This window comes from Protopterus annectens, chromosome 6.part1, assembly GCF_019279795.1.
Source record: "Protopterus annectens isolate FY-2018-M chromosome 6.part1, PAN1.0, whole genome shotgun sequence".
NCBI classification, from domain to species: domain Eukaryota; kingdom Metazoa; phylum Chordata; order Ceratodontiformes; family Protopteridae; genus Protopterus; species Protopterus annectens.
The window spans coordinates 474,425,536-474,433,830 of NC_056738.1; positions in this window are offsets into that span (position 1 = coordinate 474,425,536).

Below are 8,295 nucleotides of genomic sequence, written 5' to 3' on the forward strand. Positions count from 1 at the left end.
CAATAGCACTGGTACATTCCAGTTGGACATGCCTGTATATAAGTGGTATGTGGCAGGTGGACAGGCCGTAGAAACCACCATGTCTCACAAGGTATGTGAGTGATGTGTGTACGACAGCTGTTGTACAGTTATCAAGCTGGAAATGTATGGACAGACAGTGTACCTGTGAGGACTGGTGTGAAATGGATGCTAAACTAAGCAGTAGCTCATAACGTGCCAAGAAGCTCTGAACAAGTGCTGAGCATGCCCACACATTACAGATAGGGTGCTGTATACTATCAACCCACATGTGTTGACAACAGTCATGATTGGTGGCACCGCATCAGAACACTGCCGGGTATGGTCCGAAGGTTCATGAACCATTATCAATGTAGATGTTAGCAGTACAGATGTACAAGACAGTACGGATGTTCAGCTACAGATGCCTGTGTATGTCACAGGAGTGTTCTACTAGTGGCCTGTTGACAGACTCACAACTACCAAAGGTGCTACAGTGACATGTGCATATCACATGGTGTCAGCTACAGTAAACCAGGGTTAATGTGTTGTACCCCACCCGCATTGTAGCCCATACCACACAGACAAATGTCAGCCATCTGTGTATGTGATGATGTGAATGGCCATGACCTATGGGCAATTGTTGTCACAGTGTTGTGAACAACATAAAGAATGGGCTGGGTGTGTGATGTGTGTGACATATGTGCACATTCTGGTGGATGATATCAGCAATAACACCAGTAGGGGAATATCCCCGTACCCATTAGGAAACACCTAGGCTGTGGTCAACAGTATGGACACTGTGTTAGGGATGGTGTAGTGTAGTACACCTCCCTGAGCTGGAGACATCTCCCTGGCCCTTTAGGTAGTCATCCGAGGTACCCATGACATGACAGGGTGGTATCCATGTACACGGAGATCATTGGCCAGGCATACACAGCACCCGTGTGACCAATATTGGAATACACATCACACTCCAGGGGTAGGGCCCATGCGTGGATGGCCATTACCAGCCTGCACAATACTCACCTCCAATATGTAGCATGCTATCCACCTTGCATACAGACATATGCAACACTATGCTGTTAGACATGCCACATGTCCATAGCCTGATCTGAAAGACATACGTCATGGACAACCACCGTCCTACGACTAGGATGGCCACATGCTGGACAGATCCCTGTGCCATACCTGTGACATACTCCCACCATACCATGCAGCCCTGTCCACATAGCTGCACATATCACACCTGCCATATATGGTGTGATGGCAGTATGGTAGATGTAGTATCATCTATCTGGATCAGTAATGTGTCACTGATGCCCCCTGTGGTGGTGTAATGGTTGTCAGATACAGCTGGGAAACCCAGCCCGTACATGCTATAGCCAATAACCTTAGCTGCGAATGACGTCCGACTAGCCATTGTCCCATGTCTATCACATGTGCAACAGAGGTGATCCGTGGCAGGATGTTGAACAGCTGTGCAGTGTAGATGTCTATGGAACAACACATGCATGTACAGGTTTCCATGCGTACTTGGTGCATTGTCACTGCCCAAGTCCAGTAAGGCTGTGTCTGTGTTGATATGTGACATATCCACAGCATCTAGGTCAACAGCATTACCATGGATACATCAGGCATGGGTAGATAGGTAAGAACACCAGTGCATGCAAACAGACATGTCCACATGGAGACTGATGTCACATGCAGTAGGAACACTAATGAGGTGACACACATATATGGGGATGATATCTAATGCATACTGGGTGTTACATGTGTGGGACACATACATGCCAGTCAATGTTAGTGTCATGTTGATTTGCAAAGATAACTGTGTGAATGTACTAGAATGTATGTGCAGCAGTATCACTGTACATGTCTGTAAATGTGAACTGTCACCTTCATCATGTCTTACAGATAATGCCGCATACACGCCTACCAGCATATAGCCGACAGGAGGATGATGTCGTAATACCGTACCTCCATGAGAACTACGAGGCGCTATTTAGCCACGTGCCATAGCATGCACAGCAGCGGGATGACCTATGGCAGGATCTTCGCAGGAGGGTCAACAAAGTGGGCGGCCACAACCGCACCTACCAGCAGGTGCGCAGACACTGCACGGACCTCATATGTCATGCAAAACAGCTTGCCACTGCAATTTCCAGAGAACAAGGTGGTACGGGTGGTGGGCCACCAACCCAGCCTCCACTCACACACACGGAGGAGCTACTGGCCAGTCTGGGAACACCCTCGGAACAGCCCCCACAAACAGTAGCTGCCATCGTGGAGGTGGGTGTCTCTCAACCAATGAGCCTGGAGTTGCCTGGTAAGTCAGTACTGAACATATGACCAGTATATGCCACGTATGTGCATGTGTCAGTGTACATCATGTAATGTAACAACATATGCAAGGTATGTGGACACACATGCTTTATGCTACCCTGTGTATGCACAATACCTCCGAACTGTACAGGTAATTGCAGGATGTCCAGATGTCTGCTTCATATTGTCAGTGTGTTCCCCTTAATATCTGTCCCTTTCTAGCAAATAGCTGAGGAATGGAGTCATTAAATGATGACATACAGTTGTGTGTATGACTGCACATTCCGTTGCAAACCCATGTGCATGCAAACCTAGTTGTCTATCAAATATCCAGGTTAGTAAGAGCAATATGTCACAGTTGTCCCTATATGTCCCCCATCATAGTAGGCTTTGTCCACATTTATTGTTCTAAGAGGTTGAGAGGTATGGTATGCACACATGTGCTGACTATATGCTATTGTACAGGCGAATGTGTTAACCTGCACTGTGCACCCTGTGGCTGTCATACAGTCATGGATTATGTTCATACTGCTGTGTCACCCTATACAGGTACCTCTGGCGTGCCGCACAGACAAGAGTCCGTTGCAGGTGAGTCTATCATCAGTATCAGGCAAGTCAAAGCATAGATCTATTCGCCATGTGGCCAGTTAATACATGGATATACAGGTCGCATCACCCATCAACCACACAGGCCACCCATGTGCAATATATACAACTGAAATGATACACAGACATGAAACTACAGTATTTGTCATTACTACGTGTGTGTCCAGCTGTGCATACAATGGTAGAGGTGTTCTACAATGGAGGCATATGTACTATACAGTGGAACAGAATGTGTGGTACACAAACCAGTACCGCACAGTGAGCTGTGATATGGGCAGACCACAGACGTCACCATTGTGTTATATGCCCCTGCAATGGTTTCACACATTGTAGTGTTCCATCCGACATGTCCAAGACACGTAGCATTTTGTTTGCAATATTGTCACAATTCCCAATAACCCATAACCCACATACCACACATACACCTGTTGTCTGCCTAGCCCTGTGGATGGTGACATAGCCAACATCTATGGGTGTATGTCACATGGGACAACACAGCCATGTGTGAAAGACGGCCATCACATACATGACCAACACATGTGCACACATGGCCATGGGGGATGGCCAGAGACATGTAGCCACACAGAAGATGGGATGTGGATACACCCCGTCCCACTTTGTCTGCACATGGTCCAAGTACAGCCATACTAGACCGATTGTACAGTTGATGTGGTACGCTGCACATCATACCTGCTTGTGCACAGCTAGTGGAGTTTTCAGTGACATGTACCTCAAAAGATGTGTTGAACATGATGTCTGTGTCATAGCATGATGGTAGTCAACTTCACAGATTCCACTGACAGTGACACCAGGCCACAGAAACAGTACTTTTCCTCCCTGCCGTAGGACATCACTGTTAGCTGTGCACCATGTGTGCGTGGTACATCAATGTCATGTGTGAAATGGTGACGTGACAGGTCTGCTATGTGTGGACATGGTTGCCAGGCAGCTAACACTCTGTAGTCATTGTGCAGGGTTGTCATCTGTATGTCCTCCAATGACCTGTCACATGACACAGCATGGTTGGGTGTGTATACACCTCAGCATCATAGGTCACAATCCACAGGTATGTCATGGGTATGCATGCAGCTCTGGATATGCAATGTGTACATAACATGCACTGTTTAGCAATATAGACACGTCATGATGCCATGCAATGGCACAATGTCTGTACATCACACTGTACAGCAATGTAGATGGTCCAGTCCCTACCATGCCCATGCACATTTGCTCAACATGCATTCTATCTGTAGGGCATATGGACAACATCGTAATGTGATTCCCAATATGATGCTGTACATGTGTCACGACACCATTGTGTCAGACATGCATGCATGTTAATGAACATGTCAGCAGATTACATGTCAAGGTCACGTCAGCCATGTGTACTGTTATCCTGTTCTGGTCCACATGGTGTATCATGGGGATGCATGCATACTACCATGATTGTGTGAATTGCATGGATAATGATATGACACCTGCTGTAGTGTGCATTGCAGGGGGTATGCTTACAAACACTATTGATGTCTGAGCTGCATGCTGTCAGCTGTATCACAAGCATGCTGCATGCCATCTGTCATCTCACATGCATGGTGTGTCAGTGTGTGTGTCAGTGTGTCAGTGTGTGTGTCGGTGTGTCAGTGTGTGTGTGTCAGTGTGTCTATTGTAATGTAGAGTATTTCTTTGCATTCACAGGTGATGTAGGTGTGTTACCCTCCAGCGGTCCATCTGATAGTGCCCCCACAGATGCTAGCAGTGATGAACATATGCACGAGGTACAGGCAGGGATGTCAGGGGTGGAATCTGTGCCAATGGTTGCCATCCCAGCTATGTCCCCCTCTTTCCCGCACACAGTTCAGCTGCCAACACATACCGCATCTACAGTGGCCATAGAGGAAGGACAGTCATTGTTTGTTAGCATTGAAAAGGAACGTGTGGTGGCTACAGAAGGTGTGTCTACACACCATGGTGGCAGTATATTGACTGCAGATGTGCCACACAGGCATGTGGCTGGTGCTGCTCATAGGAAGACCTCTGGCAGACATGCACCTGCAGGACATAGCACAGCAGCTGGGATCACCAGATGCATGTTCCAGACTGTAATGGCAGCACAGGCATTTGCCAAACGGCAGAACAGAGAAGGGCAGAGGCTGCAGAGGGCTGCTATCAGTACCCTAAACAACAACATCCAGGAATTGGCAGGTGCTCAACAGCAGCTTGCTGATGTTCTGGACAGGTGGTTGGGTGACGTGGTCAGAATCCTCAACCATGGCATGGCAATCTGTGAGCGTGAGCTGTCTGTGCTGGAACATCTGGTAGGGGTGAGGCATAGGACATATGGAAGTAGGCCAGCTACACCACCTAGTGCAGGTCAACACGAGCGTGCCACCTCACATGGCCGCTCCCATAGTGCCGGTAGCAGTAGCAATGCAGCTAGTGCTGCGATATCCACACCAGGTCATGGCCCTGGACATTCCCGGCGGGGACTTGGTTCCAGTGGCCATGTGTTGTTGGACAGTAGCCATTCTGTACCTCTGCCTGGTAGTGCCCGTGCAACCCATGGCAGGCACAGGACACGTGGCCATGTCCAGTCACAGTGAGCTGTACAACCTGGTCTGTACATTCTGGAGCTGTCCATAATGCCCTTGTGTAGGCCTCACAAATGACAGAACTGTGTGCACACATACACGCACACAGCAAACACAACTGTAGGGCTCCACAACACCCACATACATACGGAACAGACATGTCCATTCAAATCACTGGCCCTTACCCGCACACATGATGTCATCCATTGGTGCAGCCTATGCCCCTGGCAAACAGTATCACCCTGTGCATATGATGAAACCTGTGCCACATTCCAGTCATCCACACCATCGGTGCAGGGATATGCTCATATGGTCTGATGCACAGGGTGAACAGAATAGTGAGAGGTGTATCTAACATTACTTGTGTATGCATATTGCGGGATGTGTATGTTGTATTGGTCGTGTGTGAATACTGAGATGTGAGAGGTGTATCTAACATTACTTGTGTATGCATATTGAGGGATGTGTATGTTGCATTGGACGTGTGTGAATACTGAGAGATGTGTATGTGACATCAGTGGTGTGCTGTCAACATGCACCAGTCATACCATGTAGTCCAGGTGCAGCATGCATTGTGATATGTTCACAGTATGTGTCTTGGTTACAACAGTAACAGCATGTTGGTAATGCCCTGATTCCCTCCTATGGTGTACTGGCATGTGCCTACAGGTAGCAGTGTTTGCAGTCCCCCATGTGTAACTGTGGAGTACTCACAGGCATGTATGGCAATATCAGCATGCTAAAAGCACCCTCAACCTGACTGTTGGACAGTCGAACATGACACAGATGTCCAAACATGACACAGATATCCACACATATACTGCACCTGAAGCATGTGGTCAGTTGAACAGGCTACAGTGGACAGAGATGTGACATACATACCGGGAAACATTACAGATATGTTGACATGGTGCAGGGGTTGTACACAGTGGTCAGGCCAATGATGACATTAGAGGCCACTTGATAGCATGAGGCCACACTGTGTAGCAGTAATACCCTGTCACAGTACAGGTACATGGCAACATTCACGGGGTCTACAGCACTATAACACATCCCATAGTGTTCATTTGTGGACCCTTGCCTATGTGGTCATCACCCTCGCAGTACTTTGTACCCACACGACGTGGCACAGAGAAGGGACATGCACAGGTAACCTGTATGGCTGGGACCGATGGCATCAACAGGGTAGTAGACTGCATCACCATGAGGGGTTAGTGATCCTGTTTCCACAGTATGGTAGCATACACCCTCACACCAAGCACCAGACAGCCATACATACATACATACATACACACACACACACTGTGGTGACCAGATATGTGTGTACAGATAGCCGATGTGTGTGTGATGCACCACACCTGCCGACCTCATGCTTTCCAAACTGCAGTATGTACAGATCTGTACAACGGTGTACAGGGATGTGTTACATCTGGGACGTAGTCCCCACCATATGTGGCATGTGTGGTCACACAAGCAGACACACATGGGAGTGATGGGAATGATACACCTGCCATATGATGATCTGTTTGATAGACATGCAGCGGTACTGTCTGCAGTATGTGTACCAATGCTATGTCTGGCAATTGTGTGGCTATGTGCACATGGGAGGATGTCAGTGATTCAGGTGTCATGTGACATACAGTTGGCTACACCTGACCTCTGTGTATGCGTTATTTCATCACCATCAAGTAACAGTGACATAGTGTACTGTTTGCACATGGCATGGTAGGGTGGCGTGTGACACACCTGTGAGCCATCCCCGGCACACATACATCTACACAGGTGGATCACCACTTTATGTACACAGATCCCTCCCTACGTGATGTACAACCAACTGTACTGACTATATGTCACCATATACAGGTGTCACTGATGGGGCTGCATTGCAACTGGATGTTGTAGTTGGGCACAGCTGTGGTACGGACATTGGCCTCTGCACATGCATGGTTGCTGCATGCACAGTACAGATTGTACATGTGCGTTGGTCCTACATGTGTCTCTTGTAGCCATGTTTGTATGCATTGCTATTGGTGGACATGTGTGTTGACATACATGACACATGGACTGTGGTATGATATCATGGGTGTCATGGGTGACTACTACAGGGGAATGTGTCCTCCGACGTTGCTACCTCCTGTACTGTGAGCATTCAACAGACATGGACCCACCTTCCATTTGCATGCATATGATTGCACAGGCCACTGTTCTGCATGGGGGACAGCAAAGGCTTAGCTATGTACATATGTGCTGTGTGTGGTCCATGCACACATCAACTACAATCACATGTCTGACATATCCAAACATGCATGTTCATTGGTGTACAGCAACACTCGTGTCACAGCTGTGTAACACCCGGGGCCCCTGGTATGTCTTGAGCTGACCTGGTCATGTATAGTGGTATACTTGCAATACATAACACCTGTTGGAACCCTGTCACTACATGTGTACCCTGCACAGTTGCTGTAGACCTCTGTACAGTCCACTGGTCATGTGTCACACAGTGTTGTGGTAATGTATGGCTGTGTACTGCTGCAGCAATGACATGGTGATGTCTCGGGGGCTACAGTGTAGACTGCGGTGTGTACGTCTGGGATCTGCACCTGTGACAGCTGTGATGGCAGCTGAGCATGTGCTGGTCACTGCATATGTGTGACCACTCTGTGTGTGGTGACAGTTATGCCTTACTGTGCCCTTCCGTGTCTAGACTCCATCTGCATGCAAGATGGCCCTTTGCAACTGCTAAGTGTGTGAGCATGCCCAGTACGCTGTTGTGTAGATG